This window comes from Lissotriton helveticus, chromosome 10, assembly GCF_964261635.1.
Source record: "Lissotriton helveticus chromosome 10, aLisHel1.1, whole genome shotgun sequence".
Taxonomy (NCBI): domain Eukaryota; kingdom Metazoa; phylum Chordata; class Amphibia; order Caudata; family Salamandridae; genus Lissotriton; species Lissotriton helveticus.
In genome coordinates this window covers 683,294,728-683,309,334 of record NC_136071.1, presented here as the reverse complement: position 1 = coordinate 683,309,334, position 14,607 = coordinate 683,294,728, and the positions used below count along the sequence as shown (strand labels likewise).

General features: G+C 44.2%; 1 protein-coding gene across 4 annotated transcripts in view; it reads left to right on the top strand.

Annotated features, from left to right (window-relative positions):
- Positions 1-14,607, top strand: part of PRKAG2 (protein kinase AMP-activated non-catalytic subunit gamma 2) — a 1,661,435-nt gene that overhangs the window by 530,601 nt on the left and 1,116,227 nt on the right. The window lies entirely within an intron of this gene.

Below are 14,607 nucleotides of genomic sequence, written 5' to 3'. Positions count from 1 at the left end.
TGTATTTATGTTTTTTAATCGCTGGCCCTTAAGTTCCTGCTTCATTTCAGGTGCAGTAAACCAAGGATAATGTCTAGAGAAATGTAAAATTTTGCGTCATGTAGGTATTTCACTGTTTCTGTCTGTGTGTCTGTCTTGTAAACATTTGGTTGCGCGGTCCAGCTTGGTACCATTCTTTGCTAATATACAAATAAATCTTTCATTGGAGACAAAAAATGCCATTCTGATTATTATACTTGTTTTCCAGCATTAGTTCTCTCATTATATAACCTATCATATTCAGTTTGTAACTATGGAAAACCCAAATCGGACTTTACTACACGGGCAGAGCCCAGCGGTGGCTCCACCACTAAGGCAGAGGAGCGTCGCCCCACTGCAAGCTGAATACAAACACGCATTTGCAATGGAATAGGTCTCGCAATTTCAACGCCAACAGCTCTAACTTTAACAAATGCAAGACCTATTGCATTGGAAATCTAATCGGTCTCGCATTTGTTGGAGATGGCGTTATTGGCATTATAAATGTCAATGTTTTTTACCTAGCCATGTTGCAGGGTTCATTTCCATATGTGGCCTAAAAAAGTCCTAATATGTAGCCAAAAGAGGTCCCATGGGACCTGTTTTGTCCACATATGGTACTGCACCCTGCAAAGTTGAGGTTATTGGCATAAATGGCAATGTTTTGTACCTAGCCGTGTTGCAGGGTGCAGTACCATATGTGGCCAAAAAAGGTCCCATGGGACCCCTTTTAGCCACATATGGTACTGCAGTGCACTGCACTGCAGAAGATATGGTGAATCCACCCTACCCATAATCCTTTGCCTACAAGATAGTACCACTAGAACTTTCAAAAAGCTCTGTCCATTAATACAGTTACTAGCTTGGAAATGAAACAAAATAATTATTACATTAATTCTGGATTAGGTTGTACTCTGTGTGGAGATGATGAAGGGAAATCTATAGAAGGTCTCATATAAATGTGAGATGTGCTAGTGAGTAAAGGCTGTAATTAAAACCTAGGGTGTCACAACACATGTAACAGGGGGTGTCCTCATTGGAGGTTACAAGAAGAGACAAGGCTATAACAAGAACGGACTACTAAACCTATTGACCAATGAAAAGCCACGATTTACAAAGGACAGGAGACAATTAAAAGGACGGGTGGAAAGTGGGCTGAGCTTTATCCCCTTAACTCCTTCGATGATGCGGACGGCCCCGGCTGTCCCACGTGACGGTGGGTGTGTGTGGAGGATGGCCCTCGACCGTCCAGACCCCCCCACACTGATTAGAATGCCAGCACCGCAGCGGAATTTGCGCCGCGGTCAAAGTGTTAACTTGAGTGCAGCATGTCTCAAAGAAACAGTACAAGCGCTGCCTAGGTGAGACCTAAAAATAAAATGATAATAATGTGCGATTATTATCATTTTGTTTTTGTATTCAGCTTGCAGTTGAAGACAGGACACGTTAAGGTGGGTGGGGCTGGGCTTTTCACATCACAGGAAGAAGGAGTGGTGGCTGCACCTTAAGTGCGTATGACAGTTTGGCCAGCTGTCTCGCGCCAGCCAAACAGTCATGCGCACTTTGTATGTAATGTAATGTAATGTAAGAGACATTTCTACCGCGCACTTACACTCCAAGGAGTATCTTGGCGCTCACACAACTCGGGTGGAAGAGTTGGAGGGAAAAGGTGTGTTGCATTATACACCACAGTTACACCAGAGTTCTACATGTAGCATCGGTCAGAGAGAAGATCCAAGTTTTTAATGCTTTCCTAAAAGGGGCTTCTAGGGAGAATGTACGTAGAGACAAGGGAAGTTTATTCCATGCCTTGGCACCCAATACAAAAAGGGATTTGCCTCCTTTTGTAGCCAGCTTGAACCGGGGGGGAGTGAGTAGGTTCTGGCTGGCGGACCTCAGGCAGCGCGTCGGATGGTATCTTTTGAACCCATAAAGTAGGTATTTTGGGCCACGCTGATGGAATGCCCTAAAGGTAATTAAAAGAATTTTAAACAGAATTCTTTTGCTTACCGGCAGCCAGTGGAGAAAATTAAGTGCTGCTGAAGCTGACGATGTACTCCACTGCGCACTTTGTATGTACTCCACTGCACTTTGCATGCTCTCCACCCTGGCTGTAATACAGCCTGGGTGGAGAACATGCCCAGTATCCCAGTCCCTGTCTGAGCGCTGAACCACAGAGCTCAGACCAATCACAATGCTGCTGTAAGGCAGCCTCGTGCTTGGCCAGAGGATTCTGAGAGGCTTTGTGCTTCCTGGTGCAGAGAGGAGGAAGGAGATGAGGCGGCGGTCAGCAGTACTAAGGTAAGCGCTTTTTTTGTATTTTTTTTTATTCCACCACCCATCGTTTGATAGCATCCGCCATTGGCAGAGCCAAGCATGCTGTTTCCCTGCAAGCTCAAAAACGCATGCCTCAACCATGCATGTGTGTGGTTAAGGCAGTGAGCCGTCTAGATGCTTGGATGGGTGGGCCCAGGAACAGGAAGGATCGGGAGAGGACGTGGTGAGATAAGTGGAGCTGGGGCCAGATTTTGAGGGGTAGGGGGAAGTTTGTTAGGCTCGGGGGTTGGGGTAGTGTTTAGGGATCAAGGGAGTCGGGGTAGTGTTTATGGCTCGGGTAGTGTTTAGGGCTCTGGGTAGTGTTAGGGATCAGGGGGGGTCGGGTAGTGTTTAGGGCTCGGGAGTAAGGGTAGTGTTTAGGGCTCAAAGGGGAGGTCAGGATAGCGTTTAGGGCTCAAGGGGGTTTGGGTTAGTATTTAAGGCTCAGTTGGTTGGGGTCGTGCTTAGAGCCGGGATGGGGGAGAGTAGTGTTTAGGGCTCAGGGCGGATCAGAGTAGTGTTTAGGGCTCGGGTGGGGTCGTTTTTAGGTCTCAGGGGAGTCGAGGTAGTCTTTAGGGCTCTGGTGGTGGGGGTTGGGGTTTGATCTTTACCACTCACCCCTTTACCAGTCATGCCTTCACCACGAAAGTGTGTGGTAAAGGCATGTGTGGTAAAGGAATGTGTTGGTTAGACGCATTCATTGTTGGTACGGAGTAGTAGATGCACACGTGTAATAGCCATGCGTGCCTCTACCATTCAACCATGGGAAACAGGAGAGAGTAAAAACACTGATGAAGGATTTCTATTCTGGGTTTAGAGAACTAAATTTGAATTCTGTAGGGGAATGAGAGCCAATGCTGACCCTCTTGCTTGGAATGAGAGAACACACACCAGTTCACTGATGTTTAATACATTTGGCATAAAAGAATGCATTACACTGGTATGCTTAGGCTTGCACATTTATTGAAGTAATTGAGCAAAGATGTAACTTTCATTAGTGCAGCAGGTGCAGTAGCACCAGGGAGCAGGTGTGTGAGGAGTGATGGATCACCTATTAAATCTGTTTTTCTCCTGCTCACCAGGGGAGGAAGGACACCGCCATTACCCTTGCTTGCTTGGAGCCCAGTGCTCAGTTGCTATGTTACTGTGATTGACCAATAAGAACAGTAGAACTAAATTGTTATAAGACAGTTGTGTGGGCGTTCTGAACCCACAGTAACTTTCCCAGAAATAATACTGTTGAACTTTAAACCTCATTTCTGTGCTACTATTTTTAAATTCATCAGTTCAGCTCCATATCCAGTGCTATATGTTATAATGGAATATAGTTTGTTAACTGCAGATATGCATTGCACATTGTATTGGAACTATGCAATAGGTAATGTAATTTTTATAACAATAACAGGAACGTCTTAAGCAGGTATTGCATCCGTGTATATTGATGCCACAGTGGTTTGTTAGTTAAATGCCAATAGTGAGGTTGGGATTTCACTTCCATAAGGTGCACAGCTGACGCCACTTGCAACAGTATATTTGGTATATGTTGCGCAGCAGTGTGACTTTTTCTAGATCTGATAAATACATTAGGTCCAGAGTTTAATTCGGAAAAAATAAAAATAGGGACTGGAGCCTAAAGTCTTTCCTAGGAGCGTGTACTGCAAAGTAGTCTGGTTGCCAGATATCAAGGGTGCCTAGTCTTGATTTCACCTCATGTCTCTTTATTCTACCACCCTACAGTTACTGTTTTCTTGTTTCACTCTTGTGGATTCTTTTCATCCCTGCTCTCTCCTTTTATTCAGTTATCAGTTTTCATCTTACTCTTACTCAGTCTTTCTCCATATTCCTTTCTCTCTTGCTTTGGGTCAAAGTGCGTTGATGAAAAAGTGAGTTCTGGTGCCCCCCACCTGCAGCTCCCATACAAATTAAGCACTGACTTATGTTGGCTGAAGTAGGTAGGCAGATATTAACCGATTACCTGCTTACTTTTGCTTAGTCAGTGTGAGCTTCAGGTCTGAGATAGAGAGATCATTTCACATCTGTGACTGAAATAATGTAGGAACGACTAGCTGCTTTCCTTTGTACGTAAACACACGTATTGTATGATGATATAAGCATTGTGTACTGCGGTATAATATAGATCAATTTTAAACATTATTTTATGTGTTTATTTCAGACACTTGGTATAGCGCACGACTCACTCCCAGAGGAGTTTCTTGGCGCTGCTCATAGAAAGGATGTGCATTCTAAAACAACCAAGTCTTTAAACTCTTCTTAAAGGGAAACATCCTTTACCACGCAACTTTTACCACGCAGTGCTTTTACAACGCAGGTTTTACAACGAAAACCATTACAACGCATTGCACTGGGGGGCACTCTAGGATAGGGAATAGTTATAATTTACTATCCAACACCTTCCCTACTATCCACGGGGACTGGAGTTGGAATAGTAAATTAAACTATTCACTATCCAGCACCCCTAAGCGCTATGCGTTGTAACAGCATGCGTTGTACAAACTGCGATGTAAAGGCATGCGTGGTAAAAGCATGCGTTGTAATGTCATACATCCCTTCTTAAAGGTAGTGAAATCTGGGTGGGAATGAAGGTGAAGAGGGAGTTTATTCCAGTGATATGGTGCTGCACAAAAGGAAGATCTGCACCCATGTCTTATGGTGCGGCTGCATGGAGTCGCCAGAAGCGCCTTATCCAGGGATCTAAGACATCTAGCAGGCAGGTAAAGACAGAGTCGTGTGGACAGATAGGTTGTGCAGGCCTTGTGGAGTGCCTTGTGTGTCAGGCAGCATCGTTTAAAAATGACACGCTTTCGATTAGGCACCCAATGAAGCTTCGTAAAGATCGGGGAGGAGGGCGAGCGAGAGGGAAGATTGCAAATCAGCCATGCAGCAGTATTCTCGACCACCTGCAGCTTAGACCACAAGGTGTTGGGTACTGATACGAGCGGAGTGTTCCCGTAGTCTAGGCAACTGATTATAAGAGCTTGGACAAGAGTTTTCCTGGCGGCGTCTGGAAGGCATGGGAAGGCTTTTTTTAAGAGACTTGTGGTGGCTAAACAGGTGCCACATGTGGCATTAACTTTGTCCTTCATGGGTAGTGATTGATCTAGCTTCACTCCAAGATTTTTCACTACATGCTTAGGTGCAAGGGCTGGACAAGGCAGACCATAACTCTGTGACTTTGCCATATAGCATGATCGCCGTCTTGTTGCTTTTTAATTGGAGACAGTTGTTATTCATCCAAAAAGCGATTTCCCTCATGCAATTTACGAATTTGCCTTACTCCTTGTCTGGGTCAGGGCCGAAGGAGAGGAGAAGTTGAGTATCATCGGCGTATGACACAATATCCACCCACATGCTTTCACGATTTGGTCTAGCGGCGCTGCATAGATGATAAACGGAGTTGGGCTCCGGCACGATCCCTGGGGCACTCCCTTGTTCAGTGGCTTCAATCATGACTTAAAAAGGTCCAAGTCAGACTTGTTGCGTTCGATTGACAAGGAAGTCCCTGTGTCAATGTAGCCCCCTTCCATAAACATTGAGCTCTCAATACAAACCATAACTACCCTGGACATTTAACAAACCACTACTAACTATGTACAGCAATAGAAACCAAATCACTGATCCATAGGGATATCATCTAAACATGTTGTATTTGGTCTGGTGACTGTTAGCATTGGGAAAGGTTAGGCATGAAACTGGTCACTTGCTTACAATCATATAGATTTGCTTGATCCATGGACAACATATGATAAAACAGAACACAGTAATTTGGCCTAGGTAAGGTCAGGTGTATAGAACAACCTCTGGTGCTGGGGAGAGATGTTCTATTATGTTTACAAAGAGGAGAGTCAGAACCCAAATGTCCTTTTTAGGTCGAAGCCATCTGGTTTGCTAAAGACATCTTGGCAACTTTCCGAAAACTTCCCTGGAAATGCTTTCCGCCCGTTACTTACCACTTGCTTCGTGGTTTATAACTCACAGTTTCTCGTTTTATTTGTAATAGGCTATCCAGGGTGGGTTAGTCCCTTCCAAGGAGCACATCTTTTTCACACTAACTCCCTGTGTCTTCTTCCATAAGTGTGCCTTTCTGTAAACAGGCCTGCACACCTTGTTCTTATCTTGTCACATTTGCTGAGCATTCAAAGACAGAGGAAAAATGTCAGGCTCTGTCTTCTGTGGGAGGTTAGTGTTTACTTTTCTTTCTCTGACTTCAAAGTCAGAGGATTGATGTGACAATCTTCCTGGATACTGGGGGTAGGAAGTGAAGAACTGGGTTTTAGAACCCTGCGGCGTCAGGGACACGCCCAAAGGGTTGTACGGCTTTACAACGCGTGCTTTTACACCGCGTACCGTTACACCGCGTTTTTTTCAACGCAAGTCGTTACCACGACTTGAGTTGGAGGGGGTGCGGACTTAGGAATTTTTTTATTTACTATTCCAACACCAGCCTACGTACAGTAGGGAAGGTGTTGTATAGTAAATTAAAAAATTCCTTGTCCTGCAGCGCCCTCCAGCGCAAGTCGTTGTAACGACTTGCGTTGAAAAAACCGCGTAGTAACGGCACGCGGTGTAACAGCCGCGTCGTAAAGGCTGTTCCCCCGCCCAAAGTCTTCGGGTTCTCCTGTCTTGGCAAACAGAGACACGGAATACTTCTAGGTGGCGTCAGAGATCAAATTTATTAGCTGCAGCTAGTAACAGTAATCCCAGCAATACAACACGGTGTACAACTCAAGAAACTGTTCAAATTTCATAGAGCAAGACATCACCTTTTATACACAATATTCTCATTATAAATGTACACCCACTGCGCAAAATTCTGACCAATAGGACACATTTTCTAACTGAGTATCACATTAACAAAAACCCAATTTAAAGTAACCCAACCCAAAAGTTAATTATTAGGACTGTCCCAAATTCAATCTTTGCAAGCCGGACAAATTTATAATTGAAAAGCACAACCCATGTAATGTCAGAACATAAAGGAAACAGTAATAGATGCTGGACAAGATAAAACATGTGCAAGGAAACTAAAGGTTAACGAGGTCCTGAACAGTGATTGCCAATTTCAGACAACGATCAGCCAGGGAAATTGGCCTCATGATGGGTCAGTTTCAGGTGAAGAGGTCAGCGTCCTGCAGTTCACTCACAAGTCAGAAAAGGGCCTGTTTAATGCATACATGAACAATGAGGCCCATGCAACTTTGTTCGTTCGGTTACCTCCACGGCCTACGTGAGGGCAACACAAAATGGCGTTATGAACAACGCAAAGAAAATGGAGTCCGGTCCCGAAAACCACTGAACCTCAGACCCTCCTTTTGCCATTACGTAGGCAATGACCTAAACTCACGTCAATCTGAATCCAGATCTATATCTATTCTCATCAGGTCATCAAGGTGTTGCTGTAACATCATCTTATTATCCTTCACTTCTCTCGGGACTGGTCTTCTCACACAGATTGTAGCACAAAGACTACAAATGGCGGGACCACACTGGATGCATAAGCAACACGAGAAAAGGATCGCTAAAGTCATACCAAGGAACGTTAGAATCTTCCATCCCCATTTGTACAGCAGTTCCCAAAACCATCCTATTAACAACCAGTTCCCTTCATCTACATGTATAGACTCAGCGGACTTATGTAACCTCAAGATGGCTTGGTACACTGTCGGGGCATTATCTGGTATGAAAACGCAGCAACTAGACCCGATCAATTTACATACTCCACCTCTATCTGCGAGTATAATATCTAAAGCAAAGCGGTTCTGTAATGTCATAAGGCGATCCGCTTGAAGCTCAGCTGTAATATTGCTAAGAGCACCTGCAGTCTCATTGATAGTGGCCTCGACCACTCTCGTAAGCTGACGAATAGTCCTACTATTAGCCATAGGACCCCAAAAGGGCAAGAAACCCTTAAAGAAGTCTCCAACTTCTTGTGCAGCAGTGTCTTTCACATCGATAACACCTCTACCATATCTTGTCTTATGGTAGTTGAAAGCAACTGTGTATGTAGGGGGAAGCAAAAATGCCACATAACATGTGCCTGAAAAGTCAGAAGGCAACCATGTATATGCTCTGTCGTGACAAACAAAATACGTGCCTTTAGCTGGCACGACCGGTGGAGATTTCTGGGATGTTTAGACATAGGTGTGAACACACACACTCTTACCAAGCTGAGCTCTTGGATTCTGACCATTACCTTGCAGACAAAAATGACCTCGGTGGGGTACAATCCAAATAGGAGGAGACCTTTTCTGTCTCTCTTTCTCTGTCAGACTAATACTATATCTCGTCTTGTTCCAACCAACATATGCTCGTACTTCATCTTTAGGGATAGCATTACATGCATCAATATCTCTGACCATATCTTCTATTCCCTGTATCAAAGCATTATTATTTGCATTGTCTTTGACAGAACGTACAGGAGATGCTTCATTTGCATAGATAAACATTGACTGGAGTGCCCATACTGACCCATTAGGTGAAAAAGGCAAAACCAAATATGGCATTCCCTTATCAGTCGTATGTGGCATAAGACCACACACCCAACAATTCGTGGTATTTACAACTAGCTGATGCTGATGTAACATCTGTATAAACGAATTGTTCACGAATTCTAATCTTCGTGTCTGTTCATGTTCAGGCAACGTATGAAACTCATGTGGGAAAACAGTAGGAAAAGAAAGAGTAGGTTGGGAGGCAGATGCAAGTGTCTGTTGTGATGCATAGAAAATCCAACCCACACAAACCAACGTAATGTTCAAAAGCATAAGAAAACACATTATTAAAAAACATTTGTTACGGATCAATGTACACTTTTTTGCTCTGAGATCAACTCTTTTAACACCCTTGTCGGACTCAAAAGACTCCATCCTCTAACGTGCTGCTCACGGCAATTTTCCTTCTTCACTTAAGTGTGCGTCAAGATCGTACTAACGACCCTAAACCACAGACCTTGTGTCAATATGCGGCTCACCCCTTAAGAACATATACCGTGACCCTGCAGCTGAGTCCGGATGGTGACTCGAAAAAGAAAAAGTAAAAAAAAAAGTCTCTTGATCTGACAAGGTGTAATTCACTAATAAACAAATTCAGATTTATTTGTCCATTTCAAACGTCCTTTTTCGATCTCAGATTGTAGCGCTCTTTGCCAGGCACAGTCTGATCCTTAAAGAAGAGTTCCGGATTCGTCGTGTCGAGTCTCAGAGATGGAGGCACAGCAGCTTGCAGAACATCATCATTCTCGCGTTCCGACTGAGTCCATGTCAAATGTGCATCACTAAAAGGTACGAATCTGGGAACCCTTTCGCATTCCGAGTCAGCTATTCCATCCCTCACCCACTTGTCATACGGTAAGGGCAAAGGGACTTTCTTAGTATGGGTGGCATGCACCCAATTCTTTTTACCAGCTACTCTAACAGCAGTCCGAGTTACTAACAAAACCAAATAGGGACCAGTCCATCTCTGCTCCAAATTCTTGGATCGCTGAAAATTCTTCGTCAAGATAAAATCACCAGGTTGGATCGTGTGCCCTGGATCTGCAGTAGCTGTCGGCAAACTGTCATAGACCTGTTGGTGGAGAACACGTAATTTAGCAGTCAAGTCATGTAAGTAATCCACAAACATAGGGTACTCAAGGTCACTGTATTTTTTAGGATGAGGCACACTCCAAACATTCGCTGGACGACCAAACACTATTTCGTATGGGCTAAGTCCCACACGAGAATGCACTGTCGTCCTTGTTGACAAAAGAGCCAACGGCAAGGCATCTGGCCATGTAAGACCAGTGTTCGCTTGAATCTTAGCTAGTTTCAGCTTTAGTGTGCCGTTATACCATTCAACAAGTCCAGCTGACTGGGGGTGATTCGCAGCATGGAACCTTTGACTTATCCCTATTCCAGCACACACTTTCTTCATGACTTGACCCACAAATTCACTCCCATTGTCCGACCATACAATTCTCGGCAAACCATACCTAGGGAAATACTCTTTGAGCAAAACCTTGGCTGTAGACAAGGCAGTATTATCCTTTAGGGGGTAGGCCTCTATCCATCTGGAAAAGGCGCAAACAACCACAAGGACATACTTCAGATTGTTGTATCTCTCCATGTGAATGTAATCTAGCTGTATCACTTCAAATGGATACGTCGGAGGAGCAAAATGACCAGCTGGAGTTGGAGTTCCCTTGCCAGGATTATACTTCAGACAAATCATGCAATGCTTCACAACATTCTCAGCACATTTCGGAATTCCAGCATTCTGCCATACTGGAGCCAACAACTTGCATATTCCCTTCGAACTAATGTGAGCCATTCCATGAGCCATAGTAACCACTGGGAGCACATACGCATCAGGCAACAACCATCGCTGGTGTTCTGACAACTCAACCCAACAACCCGTCGAATCCAACATACCCATACTCTCTCTCCACGTACTCACTTCTTTTTCCGTAGCTTCAGCCTGAATCATCTTCACACTTTCTATTGTGTCTTCACACATTCCTCTTTCCACAACCCATCTTGCAGGACCTGCCACATACATACGGCTCATCATGTCTCTCGCCGTTTCCTTCGCAACTTCATCTGCAAACGCATTCCCTCGACCTACATCGTCCAAAACTTTCTTATGCGCACTACACTTCACAATTGCAATCCGCTTTGGGAGAGTAAGAGATTCCAACAGTTCATTCACTAACTGCCCATGCTGAATCTTTGTGCCATGGGAAGTAAGGAATCCTCTCTCTCTCCACAAACGTCCAAAACTATGGGCAACACCAAACGCATACTGACTATCAGTATATACATTCACTCACTTCCCTTCTGACAATGCACACGCTCGTGTCAATGCAATTAGCTCTGCTGCTTGAGCTGAATTCTGTGCTATGCGTGCTGTCTCAACAACTGTATGTAAAGTTGTGACGGCATATGCTGCAGTCGTTTCACCATTCGGAAGCTTGAAACACGAACCATCTACCCATAAAGTACCATGAACATTCTCAAGAGGAGTATCTTTAAGATCGATCCTAGCATTCGTTTCTTCCTCTGTCCGAAGGAAGCAATCATGCTGTTCTTAAGCATCCGACTCTACAGAAATCGGCAACAACGTAGCTGGATTCAACACATTACATCTTTTGATGTGAACATGGCTAGCTAAAAGAGTCAACTCGTAACCTGACAGACGTGCACTAGTAAGGTGCTGTGTCTTAGTTCTGTTCAATAAAGTATCCACTGCATGTGGGACCATCACAATCAACGTATTATCCAATACCAAACCAGCAGACTGTCGGATAGAAACAGCCGCTGTAGCTCTTAAACAGCTCGGCAACGCTTTAGCTACCGGATCTAACGTCGCTGAAAAATACGCACATGGACGTTGGTTGTCTCCAAATCTCTGTGTCAAAACTGACAATGCATAACCTTCTATCTCGTGCACATACAACGTAAAAGGCTTGCTATAGTCTGGAGTACCCAATACCGGAGCCGAACACAATGCATTGCGTAATTCAGAAAAACTTTTCTGACACTCATCAGACCAAGGAAGAGGATACGGAGTATCTTTCAGAGTCAGCGCCAACAGAGGCTTCGCTAGCAGGGAAAAATTAGGGATCCATTGTCTACAATACGAGGTGATACCTAAGAAAGCACGCACTTCTCTCTGTGTGGATGGTACTGTCATTTGCGCAATCGCTTGAATTCGTTCTGGGGTCAACCTTCTTCCCTCCTTTGACAAGAGATGACCTAAGTAGGTTACTTCTTGTCGGCAATACTGCAACTTTGAAGGTGACAATTTATGATGAAGGTCAGACAAATGTCGTAACAAAGAAAGAGTAGCCTCTTTACAAATCTCTTCATCATCAGCAGTAACCAAAAGATCATCAATATACTGGATAACAGTAGCACCAGTAGGCAACACAAAACTATCAAGCTGAGTTTTCAACGCCTGACTATAGATGGAGGGACTTTCACAATAACCTTGGGGAGCTCTCTTAAACCGGAAGCTTCGTCCTCCTAAAGAGAAGCCAAAAATATCCCTACTCTCCTCAGCAATCGGAATGCTAAAGAAAGCATTCTTCAGGTCAATAACAGAAAACCAGGCTGCCGAAGCAGGAATCAGAGTAAACAAAGCAGTGATATCAGGGACAACAGGAAACTGTGGCACCACAATCTTATTCACTTTTCGAAGATCGATCACAAACCGATACACAGGTGGCTGAGAAGCTTACGGACAGGCAAAACAGGACTGTTACACACATTACCTCTCGTTTCCTCAACTACACCCTTCTCAACCAGATCATAGACAATCGCTAATAGAGCTCTCTCGCCATCACTAGATATTTTATACTGCGGAATACGAGGTAGCCTAGCATTCGATTTGAGGGTGACAACATAAGGTGGAATCTGTAAAAGACCAACATCATTAGGACCTGTAGCCCAAAGTGTATCAGGAAGAGAACGCAATTCCAGTGGAAGACAATCTTTAGACAAATACATTGGAGAGATCACTCTCTTACCTAAGGTAAGGTGTACTCCCGAAGGAGAACAATGTAATGTCGCATACAATCTTTTCAGCAAGTCCAAACCCAACAGATTCTCATTACAACCAGTCGTCAAAATAAGAGGAGCTTCCAATTCACAAGGGCCAATAGAAAGGGGCAAAGGATTAGAAATCGGGTTACAAACTGGGGCGCCTGAAAATCCTACAGAAACATTGGTCAAGCCAGACAAAGGTGCGCCAGGAAGTTTAGAGTGCATAATAGAACTCTTTGTCGCACCAGTATCCAAAAGAAAAGGTTCTGTCACACCTGATGTAGTCACTTTAACATAAGGTCCACGCTGGTCTACTGGAACTGACACTACTCCCTCTCTTTGCCCATGGCTGTCCTAACTATCATTATAACCAGCACTCTCACTCCCGACATAATAATCATCAACATAGTACTGTGCAGACTGACCACTCGGAACATTCTGTCTGTCAAAATAATTCGCAGAATTCTGAAGGGAAGAGGAACGCTCGTTCTGATGTAACACACCACGTCCCCTACCCCTAGGAGCTTGCTGGAAACCACCACAACCTCTCTGACCAGATACGCCATTCGCATGCTGTAACAAAGCCAGGCAACTATTCTTAAAATGACCTTCCTCTCTGCAATAAGCACACTGATTAGGACCAGGAAAGAATTGCGGAGCATAAGGCTCAGGTTTCTGTAACAATCTCTGAAACTGTGGAGGTTGCTGGAACTGAGACTGATTCTGACGAGGCGGATAAGCTTGCTGCAAAAGAACTTTCGTCTTTAATTCTTTAGTCTTCTTCTCTACCTTATCCTTCTCATCTTTATCCCTATTCTCATAATATTGGGCAGTAGCCAATATCTGGGCCGACGAAGAAACAGCCCATGAACTCTCAGAGTCTTTTAACTTATTAGAAAGCTCGGGGAGCAAATTAAAGACAAATTTGTCCACAAACAACCTTTGACCACCTTCCGTACTCATGTCCTGACCACTATGATCGATAAATGTTTCTTCAAACCTAGTGAAGAAATCAGACACGCTCTCATCTTTCTTTTGTTTGCATGCTGCCAACTTGTCCCAATTCACTCGCAAAGCAGGCATCATAGTTTTCATTAAATTAATAATTCTACCAGGTAATTCTGCAACTAAGGGCTCAGGTTTGGCACCTCCAACCTGCCGAACATCTGCAGCAACAATATTAGCCAACGTATCACCTAATTCTGCCGCATGATTCTCATGACGAATCTTCGCCCACAAAGGTTGAGGAACTACATTACCCATTAACATGTCTATGTCAGCTAAATTCATAATACACGCTTCAACTGTCTGGGACAACTCCTTGTAATAACCAGCAGGATTCTTACGGGGGTCAGGTAAGGTCTGCTTAAGAGCTAAGACCTCTGCTCGCTTCCAAGGAACATGTACCCACACTCGCTGAAAATGTGCTTCTGCAGCGCTTAGAGACCCCTGGGTTATATAGCGCTATATAAATCGAAAGAAATAAATAAAAATAAATAAATAAATAAATACCCAAACCGACATCAGCCTGAACTGCCTCTCTCCATACAGGGGGAACCTCTCTCATAGGATACTGCTTCACTTTCCTCCTAACAGATGGATCAGGTTCATACAATGACTGAGGCGGTAACCTAGACCTGAAGGCAAGTATCGTCTCTACAGCATCTGTAATATCAGATTCCACTATCGTCCCTTTAGCAAATTCTGACTGGACATCGAGCACTTCCTGCGGAAT